The following is an 11,029-nucleotide window of genomic DNA, read 5'->3' as shown; positions in this document are numbered from 1 at the left end:
ATTCTCAATTTCTATTCTATTCTTTCTATACTCAACTGTGCAGTACTGTCATCTGTAAAAGTGGAATTTGCCATATTTTAACTTGGAAAACAACCTGTATACACACACTTTTGGTGGTGCCAGCATAAACCAAGAGTCCACAGTGATTGCAGAGACCCTTGGCAGTCCCCATCTCTAAAGGTGCCTTGTCACAGTTGCTTTGCACCCACCATCATCTGGCAACCACTGTTCAGGTGCCAGTGCACCTGATACAAACCTGTTCAGCAGTCAGCTTCCCAGTGTATCCCATGCCCTGTTGTCCTAAAGGAGAGTTACATTCACATCCATATCAGGAAGAGGTCACTGCCCTGCCCTGCTGGTTGCTGGTCTGGAGGATGCACAGAGCAGGACAGGACTGGGCAGGCCAGAAGTGCTTGCTGAGCAGCCAAAGCTTGAGAACACTTCTGCAGAGGAGTTCTGGAAGGACAATGAAACCATATTACCAAACACTAAGAAATTACTTATCAAGTGGTAAAGATTACTATCACCATGTTACAAAATACATGTGATCATAGAAATTCTGTTGCCTCACAACTGTAATATTTTTGTGGGTGCAGCCAAAGTTTGACTTAACAGCATGACTGCTTGGACACAGATTTCACTAGGGATTTCAGAACCCAAATAAATTCTGGGGAGGGATTTTCCACCAGAGTTTAACTATTAGCTGCCATTATGTAATTTCTGCCCCAATGAAGAAACACAAGAGTATGGCTTACCACAAATAACTGTTTTTCTGCCAAACCTAATCTATACAATTTTTACACTTATTCCAGTATTTTATATCCCAGTCTCCCTTTTAAACCAAAATTTTGCCTTACAAAGTATTTTTATTGCTCTCAATAGCTTTATTTAGACCATCACATTTTTACTACAATGTAAAAGAAAGGTTTGTGCATTGGCAGCAAGCGCATCAAGAACCCTAAAATGGAGAAGAACTACTGCTGATCAGTTGTGGCAAGGCACTGAAATAACATGAGTGACCTGCTATGAGAAGAAAGACATGGCCACTCTTGTGACAGATGACAAAACCTTCAATAGTTTAATTTTTTACATAAGTGAAACAGATTGACAGCATCTCTGTCTGTGACACTGAAATTTTGCCTGTCACAATGAACGTTCCTAGGGAAGAGCAATCTTTATCAGAAAAGGTACTCACTCTGCTAAAGACTCTACAATATTTGACACGCCAGTCACAATTTACAGGATTCATAACAGCATCATCCAAGAAATTACACATTTGTGTTGGTCTTTTTTAAAAAATTAGGTTTGTAAAGTGTGACCCTTTGTTTCCAGGCTATCTGGTGATAAGTGAATACAGTTGTCAGCTGGTGGGGCAAAACTTTTTAATGTCAAGAATAAAAGAATCTCTGAAAGATCCATGGCCTGTACCCACAGCTATCTAACAGGAATGGGCAGCTTAAGTAATGCAGGAAGAAACTTTTATTTCCTGACTGCACGGAGCTTTGACAGTCAAGTTACATATAACAGATATTCTTTTTTCACTTCAAGCTAGGCAATAATATTTTCTTGTGCATTATATAAACCTAAAGTGGAACATATTATTAAGGATTTGAGATATCTAGCTCTTTTAGACTGCTTTAAACAAAGAGTCAAAGACTGCTATTTGAACTTATACAAGATGCCTTTAAGATATTTGTAGAACATTGGACATGAGAAAATACTCTTCTCTGCTTATGTTCCTAAATATCTCTTCTATGAAACATCCTTTTATAATAAATGCGCGTGCTGATAGATCTTAAAAAAGAACTATAGAAATATTAATTATGTTGTGATTGTTTATAGTTTTTCCCATAATAACATCTTTTGTGTATTCCGATCATTTTTGGGAAGGTCTTATGATCTAATCTCCAACCTATTTAAAAGAAAATGCTTTGTGTGCCATTTTGTACTCATGGTCATTTGGAGTTCTATTTCAGTTTCATTAATATTGATGGAACTTGTCTCTGCACTCATTCTCAGCAGATTCTTTGAAATTAATCTTCAGCATTTACTGTGATTTGTTTCTGTTTTCTGCTTCATCCCTGAATCCAGCTCTTCTCTAGTTAATTTTGTTTTCTTTATTTTTATCCACTTGCTATGACGGTTCTACTACTTGTGCCACTGTGGTGTGTCAGTCCCTTTATGGGATCCCTGTTTCGTCTCTGCCTTTCACTGTGATTTTCCATCATTATGGGACTCTTGAATAAAAATGTAGCCCTTGTTTCTGACAAAGTCCATGTTCCTTTTCTTTCTGTGTGATTTTCCATCATTATGGTTCTTAAATTTCTTGAATAATGATATACACTATGAACAAATGCATGAAGCAGTAATGGCTTCATCAGTGTTTTCTAAAATATATCAGCAGCTTTTAGAGCATACAGTGCCACAGCAGAGTCTGTGCCATGTTTGTAAAAGCATGATTTTTAAAGTGTATTTTGTAGGCTATTGGTGACTATGCTGCTCTGCATTAAAAATTTGCCTTCTTTCATGCATTATTTAAACTTATGTCAAATCCATGATGAAAACCAAAAGTGTAAAGACATTTAAAGTTAAACATCAGTTCGCCAATTTGAACAATGGAAATCGTTAATATGCCATAACATCAATTGGGGTAAAAATAGGAATCAAAAGGTTATTAAATATTTCCTACCTTATTTGATAGTAGTGGCACAGTAACTTAGTCCACAAAGTGCTTTAGTGGTTTAAAAGGGGGAAAAATATTAATTACAAAACACTAACCAAGTGTGTCAGTGATTTCAGCACTACTTTGTTTTAGATATACTCTGTAAAAGTATATCCATTAGTATTTCATTTTGGATAACAGATGGAAAGCTTGAAGGTCTTAAAGATCTGGAGAGGCTTGCAAAAGTAGACCATCATTTCCAAAAATATTTATAATGGAATTTACAATTGGCTACAGTCTCTCCCACCAAAATAAATGGGTCTTGTGGTATTAATTAGAGAAAAATTGGTTCCTATGTGTCCTGTTTCCCTTCCATTTGAAATACAAGTATCGAAATTTCTTGAAGTTCTCTAAGGAAGCCAAGTGTGAATGAAATGCCCCTGTTGGTGGCTCCAGCTAACCGCCCAAGGGCTGGAAGCACTGTCTCCTTCTCACCAGGACAGCTGGTGGCCTGGAGCAGGTGAGCCACCCACAGAACTCCAACCAGGCAAAAAGGGTGACAGCAAGACCAGCGGGAACAGCTCCCCCACAACACACAAGCAAAAAGAGCACAGCAGGTTTGCAATGGCAACCAAGATTAGCCAGAAATCATTCACTGCCAGAAAAAACACTACAGATAAACCAGGTGTGTGGTCAAGCCAGGTAGCCAAGTGACACCAGACTGGAGATCAGATCACATGATCTTCACAGAAGGTCACAGAACTAGAACACCTACAAGCTCACACCTCAGTGTAAACACACCTCTCAACAGAGAAGTCCCCAAAGAGACTCTCTCCCACAGGTCTATTCGCAGCACCTGATCCCAGGTGACAGTCTCGCTCCAAGCACAGGCAGCCAAGCTCCTCAACAGGTGGAAAAAGGCTGTCATGCCATAAATGACCCCTTATGCTTCACTCAGGGCCCTGACTCAAGCAGCTTTCAATAACTGACACTCCTTACCTTGGCACCTTGATACAGCTGAGAATGCTTTTATGTCCCTCTCAGTTTTATCTTCCAAAGAATCAATGACTGTTTAATAATGTTTGTATTAATGATTTCTTCTTATTCCATTCCCTTTTAATGTGAGCATACTGCCTCAAGTGATAGCTATTTAGCTGCACTGCTGCTTCAGTGAAAAGCCTTGGGAATATCACTAATTTATGATATGTATCTTCCAAACGATGATCCCACTTCAGTTTTCTTCCCTCACAGTGTTTTGCAGATTGGAATGTGTGTAGGTAGGTGGCCAAGTTAGAATAGCTGAGTTATGTTAGTTCTGTAGCAATGAAGTGTCATTATTCTTGGCAAATGTTAACGTGTAACTGTATGGCCTGATAGATGCATCTGAAACATTTACAGACTCTGGAAAAGAAATCTACAGTCACTCACAGAGCTGTCTCCAGCCATTCTAATGAAAAGATGAGATTGTTTCACAGCACAAAGTAGGAGAAGACTTAATAGAATCAGTCACAGTTTTAGTGGTGCCTCCGCTTCAATAACCAATCTCTGTCAATTTATACCCAATTTTCTTAAGTAGATGGTTGAGAAAAATACTACTATTTTTTTTGTCTTCCAGGTAAAAGGTACTACTCTTTTCATTTTATCTGGGATAAGTTATGAAGTCATTTCTCAAATGCAAGCTTCAGTCCATCATTAAATAATAACTTGAATGATTGCTTCTCTTTTCTCAACTCTTGGACTGGAAACATACTTACCCTGTCTGAATCTGCAAGTTCCAGTCCTCATCATTCTTTGTTTCAGAGTACTACTAGCACAAATAGTATGTGACTACTATCCCAATCAGCCTTAATTCCTATTACAGAAAACAAAAGTTAAAAAATGCTTCAATGTATGCAAGTTGTTTTCCCTAGTTCAGCAGACTTGAGACGGCATTCTTAATTTTACTATGCAAAGAGACAAACCACGTCTTTTTTTCAAAGTAAAAGAATCATTAAAATACACAGATTCACCCCATTAAAAATGCGCTAAAAATGAAGAAAATACACTTCAGAGCAAAAATAAGGGCTCACATATTCATTGTGTGTTTCACTGAATAAAAATCCAAATAACTTCACAGATGAATCTGAGATAAAGTTAACCATTTTCACTGCAATTATCTGTGATACTTCTCATGTTAGCTAATGTTTTCTGCATGATCTCAGCAGAAACACGGGCTACTTTTAAAGGCATTCAACAATCAAGGAAGATTCTGTATCACTGAAAGTCCACCCAACATAAACCTCAATACACTTATCAACTCAGATCTCCTTATAGGAAAATAGTAGTCATATTTTGCCTGTATCTTCTGCATATCTTTGAGTTGTTCATCCTCAAAGGAACAGGCTCTAATACTCAGGAAACAGCCTATCAGTTCACTTTCAGTCTCATGGGTCAGATATTCAAGGGAATTAGCAACAGCAGCAGCAACATTTGAGAACTCACCTATCTGCAGGGCAGGATAAGAACTCCTTTTGATTCAGGTGATTTCAAGTCTCTCCTGTTATTTCTTCTGTAATTTCTGTGGGGCTTTTGTTCAGTGCTTGGTGCCTCGCTGGATTTCAATGAGATTGAAATACCATTTGCCTCAGGAGTCTTTCAAGCTTAAGATTCCCACTTCTCTGGAGAGGTGTACTGTGAAGCACAAAATGCCTCAGAACAGCATTCAGTCAGGAAAAGGACCATGGTCACCCGTGTGAGTATTCACCTCACTGCTGTGATAACACAGCGGGGTAAATGACCTCCACAGAACTGAAGCTATGTCTGCTGCCAGACTGACAGCTGTGCTAACCACACAACTACCTCTAACAGTCAGAATTATTAAAAACATGTTGTTTGTAGCATACACAAATCTCAGCCTCCTCCCCAGTCTGTACCTGAAAGTATGAACAGCAGAGTAATCATGATACAACATCCATTTCCCAAAGCTAGGAGAGGAATAAGGCAATTAAAAACATAATTGGTCTCTTATCTTATCTAGCCTTATTACACTTAGCATCAGCCTGAATGCCTTCTGCCCAGCTGAGGAGCATCAAGCTGTCTTAGAAACACCCAAGCAGGGGCTTTCAGGAAACAGACAATGCTCAAGAGATGTCTGGCCTAGAAAAGAAAATCTGGGAAGCTCCTCTACTAAATTAGTGAAAATCATTAATTGTGCAAGGGATGTTCTGTGGATGAACCCAGTTTTTCAAAAAATTTCCAGAGATTCTTTTAGAAATAATCAACAGTCTGTGAATCACAAACAGTGCCTGAGAGATCCTCTATCCAAGAGTATAACATGAACAAATACAATCATTATATTTACCAAAAAAATATTTTCTGGTTGGACTTATTTCTTACTTCAGAGGTCAGTTTCATATCAATACTATCTAATACACAGTATTATATGCAATGCACTCAGTTTGTAAGTTAATTTCAAAAGTAGTTTTACTCCTTTTACTTTATCTACTTAAAATTGAATAAATATATATGCAGTCCATATTCAACTATCACAGAACTCAAAAATCCCTCAGAGTTGTAACTTCAACTTGAAAATAATATGCACATGTAGCATTTTGAAGGAGGGAAGAAAGGTAAACAATTACTTAATTTTTGATTTTTGGTATCTCTAAGGAGAGCTGAAAACTCCTCTTTAAAAATTTCTGCCTTCAATGAATTTGTAAATATGCCTGGCTGCAGCTACAAGTGGGATGCAGAAGCTGCAGGATATCAAAGCCACTCCCATAACATTTAAGCAAGGGTGTACATCAAACCAGGAGATTTATAGTAATCCCCTGCTATTAGACACACTTTTCTTGAAAGTGTGAGTTCCCCTATTAGCTACTCAGCAGGGGACTCCATTTACCCTGCAAGTGGTCTGAGGCATGCAAAATGTTTAAATTTTGAGAGAATCACAAGCTGCAATATCTCCAGAGCACAAAACATGACCTATTTTTTTAATTGCTCACAAAACAAGACACATCCAAAGTGACATAGATACAAATGGCTTAACTTGCACTTGCCTAGAGCCAGCTCTGTAACTCACACATCATGAGGATTTGGTTGTGAAGCCTCATCAACAATCCATCAGGTGAAAAACTGATGCCTCAGTATCTCAGAGACCAGTCTTTCTGGAAAGATGAAATTGGAATTAGCAAGGCTGCCTTAGACTTTGATTAGCCTTCATGATAAAGAGCTCACTACTGAAAAGCATTTTGTCAGCAACTTCAGTACTGCAGCTTTAAATGTCTGTAATTCCCAAAGACTGCATGAGTTAAGCACTTTGAAAATACTTGATATTTTAATCTTTTTAGGGTTTTCCTCCTTTTTCAGTATGTACCTTTCAGCATTATTGACTGAAGAAATAGCAGCCTACTTAGTTTTGAAATTTGAAATTGCAATAGACTGTGAGCTGTGGTAGGTATGTGCATCAACAGATCGGAAATTCTCCCACAGAAACTATTTAGGAAAAAAACCCCACCTAACTAAAATTTTGTGTATTTGTGCCTAAGAATTTTGAAAGACTGTCTTCTGTTTAATTGAGATTAAAGACAGTAATCTACAATCTCAAAATCCTAACTCGCAAAGATTTGTAATATTCCTGCTTATTAAAATGTTCTTTAAAAATATCATTAAATTATATCTATGGTGGGGTGAATGAACACTAAAAATGTTGTTCTGTAATGATTCTGAAGTTGGATTCCAGTCATTAGATAATAATTTGGCTATAAGACTCTTATTCATTATTTACATTTTAGTTTTGTAACATTTAGCTTCAACTCTTCTGAAAGAGATTAAATGGAGACTATTTTTAATGTTGATTCCAACAAATGCAAAATAATTCTTGAGATTTAGTAATACCAATCCACAATTAAACAATTTGCAAATGCGGGCTAGACATAATTAGGGCTTGCTGAATGAGCTTTTTGATTCACATTTTTAAGATTCATGCCTACACTGATTCTAAGACAGAATAACTTTAGTTTCATTGTCCATTTTACATAGTGCACTGCTGAAAGCATATTCATATTGCAACCACTGTCCATCACTAATAGAGAACTGCATTTGGAAGTATTTTTCTCAAACTGATAGATCAAATGCAAAACTGCTTAGAAATGTAGGTTATTAATCTTTTCCACTGTACATCTCTATGGCTACCCACTACTTCCAACCATTAAAAACAACAAAGAAATGTTGGCATCGATAAGAATTACAGGTACACTTCATCTTCCAACAGTGTTATGTCTAGACAGCTGCAGCATTGCAATGGCATGGTAAATGGCAACTTGCATATTCTAATGTTTATGTATTCATATCAAATTGTTAACTACATTTTGCTCCTGTAATTTTTTTCTTTTAATCAACACTTTTGGCTTTTTTAAAATCCCTTTTGGCTTAACCCAAAATAGAAATTAAAGTTACAATTTTTTTTCTGGCCTCTCCACTTAGTAAAATAAATACTTATATGCAAACATCAGATCCCACCCTAGAGCTAATATATATAGCTAATATGTAATTACTATGGGATTAGATGTGATCCTATCCTAGTGGTAATGAGAGCATAAATGAGGTGGGATTTTTAAATTAACCCCTCAGTGTAGGCCAGTACAGCATCTCTTAACATTAGTTCAAGTCCTGTCACCGGAGAGACTCCAAATACAGCAGTATTTTGCTTCCTTAGACAGAGTAAAACTTCTTTTGGCAGAGTACTCTTTCATGAGGAAAGTTTCAACATTGAGAAGAGTATGAAACTCTATATGAGTTTAGCTACAATGAAAGATTCTGAGGCCCTAAGACTGATTTCAGTGTGAGCATTACTCTTCAAGACTGTTATACTCAACTAGATTTCCTGAGTTATATTATTCACATATTGCTATGTTAAGAAATTAGGCTAATACTCCCAAACTGTTCTCTGCTGAGAAGTCAATGTTAACCACATCCAGGGTTCTGCAGAGTCATACAGTATGTACATTTAAAAAAACAAAGCAACAGTAACCAAAACTCCCTATTCTGCTGAAGGAGCATCCTTTTCAACCATGAATTTAGAGAAGTTCTGGCACAAGTAGAGACAACAGTAAAATACATTCCTAAACAATAGTTTAATTGGCTTTGTATTTCCCTCCTGCTCAGATATTGGTATGCCCCACTCTCCTAACCCCATTCTCCTAACCATGTGGAACACATACTCTTCTGCCACATGTTAGATTTCAAACTTTATATTATTTAAATACCATGACACTGTATGTTATTAATCAAAATCTCAATATTTTTGAGCTGTTTGTTAAACAATTTTCTAGCATCAAAACCTTACAAAATCACAATCTGAGGCACTCAGCTGCCTTGAAGAACTCTTCAGAGAACACTTCAAAGAGGAAGTTTTTGTAGAGGTCACTTAACTATATTCAACCTTATAAATACAAAGAAACAATTTTTTTTGTTTAAAAATTAGAGGAAAAAATGTTATGTAATTGTTTTAAATGGTTGGACTATTTAAAAAGTCATGTTAAAATAGTTACATTCCATTATGAGACTTGTCTTATAACTTTTGACATGAATAAACTATAAAGCATGCCTATTATTAATTTCAGGAATAGTTTTAGATACCTACACTGAATTAAACTGTCACAGCTGATGTAATCATTAAGCAAGATTATAGACTATGCTCAGAAGTTCAAATAGTGCCCATTTCAAAAGTCCTCTCAGTAGTTATGAGTCCAAGAGCAACCTACCATGACTGGTCACCCTCCTGGAGCAGAGTATGAAAGCTCTTTTTGTTTAAAGCTTGTCTTCTCGATCCCAGTTACAGCAGAGCAGTGTGAATGCAAGAGATTTTTGTTGTTAATAAATTTACTGCATCTCATTAACATTTGTTACACGTACTTACAACACGGAGCATAAAAGAGGAGCATGCAGTACTTGTCACTTGATTTCAAAACTTCAGATTTGTTGCCTATATGAAATGATCTCAGGTTTAGTAACCTCACTTCAGCAAAGCAAATCTAATGGACAGTGTGTGGATGAACATTCTTAACATTATCAGTCAAATTGCAGACATCTGTAGTACCAGTTTCACCTTTTTATGTCAAATATGTGTGATCAAAATGTGTTAGTTAAACCTGACATAGCTCTGTTGCTAAACCAGAAACTTCAGCAGACAGACTAATGCTGGACTTGTTGCATTCTTAAACTGGAACTTGCATTCTTAAAAGTGGAAATACATCCAAATATGTATGTTTTTAAATACATTGAAATATGGGGGGAAATAATTTACTTACAGAAATACTTTCAGCTACACATTGGAAAAAGAAAATCTGAACTTCACTGTATCTATTCAGAATTTTAAACAGAGCAACAGGATTTGTGATGCTGTTTTCAACACTGCTGTCTTCAGGTTCACCAAAATGTTTTATACCTTCACAAATTAACAGAAGATTTAATGCTGCAGCAGTAGTCTCGAGGAAGCCTTATGACCAGATAACCACTTTGTCATTTACACTTGTATAAATGTGGAATGTCCTTTCCAGAATTAATTTAAACTACTCTTGTGAATGTAAATTTAGATAAAAGAGTATGGAAATTAAAGTACGCTGTTTGGCAACACTGTTTTAAGATTTTTCAATATTATTTTTAGCCAGTCCAAAGAAAACATGTGCACACACATATGCAGACATCTGGATGTACACAGTTACACACCTTCTCTAGAAAAGCAGGATGCCCTATGGGCTGGCTAGCTGTTACTCACTCTGATCCAGGTAATTAACATTGAAATAACATATAGCAATACTTTCTTCTCCTCTGAGAAATTTTTATATAGCATTCAAGTATTTCATGGATGTTTCTCTTATTCTGCATTAAATGCTTAAAAAATTCAAACAACTTACACTAAAATATGGTCCTAACTGATAATAAAATGAAAAACCTGATTATAAAATAAGCCTTGCAAAAATAAATAGTTCCATCTCTGTTTCCAGAAATAAGATGGTATTAACAGACAAATTATTAAATATAATAACCTGGACATGTTTGCCACTTTCAAGGGGGCAAACGTGTGGAGGGGTTGGAAAAGCAATTATTTCTTAGTCATGCAGATTACTTGAATCTAAAATAAAATTGCCAGTGCTGCTGGGGTAGTATCAATTTTTAAAGTGGATTCCTTTTCTTTCATTTTTTCCAATTGTTTTTAATTTTGTTTGATAGAGATAAACCACTTTCATCTACAGAATTTGCATTAAGAATTCAGTAAAGTAGGTGCTGCAGAATCAGAGAAAAATACTGGTCTCTTAAAAGATTTTTACCACCTTTCTCCCTCCTTTCCCTTCTCATCTGTTTTGTTTTTGTTATATATATGGCTTC

The 11,029-nt window shown here is 36.4% G+C and overlaps 1 long non-coding RNA gene across 1 annotated transcript; it reads right to left on the bottom strand.

Moving 5' to 3' along the window:
• Nucleotides 1-279: 279 nt before the first annotated feature.
• On the bottom strand, nt 280-5,324 carry LOC130255820 (uncharacterized). Its single transcript, XR_008840999.1, has 3 exons — nt 5,144-5,324; nt 4,417-4,514; nt 280-456 (listed from the first exon to the last, which is right to left on the bottom strand). It is a non-coding gene; the product is annotated as an uncharacterized LOC130255820 (long non-coding RNA).
• Between the last annotated feature and the right edge of the window lie 5,705 nt (nt 5,325-11,029).

This window comes from Oenanthe melanoleuca, chromosome 7 (assembly GCF_029582105.1).
Source record: "Oenanthe melanoleuca isolate GR-GAL-2019-014 chromosome 7, OMel1.0, whole genome shotgun sequence".
Taxonomy (NCBI): domain Eukaryota; kingdom Metazoa; phylum Chordata; class Aves; order Passeriformes; family Muscicapidae; genus Oenanthe; species Oenanthe melanoleuca.
Note: the sequence above shows the minus strand (reverse complement) of the source record. Positions and strands in the feature narration are given on the sequence as shown.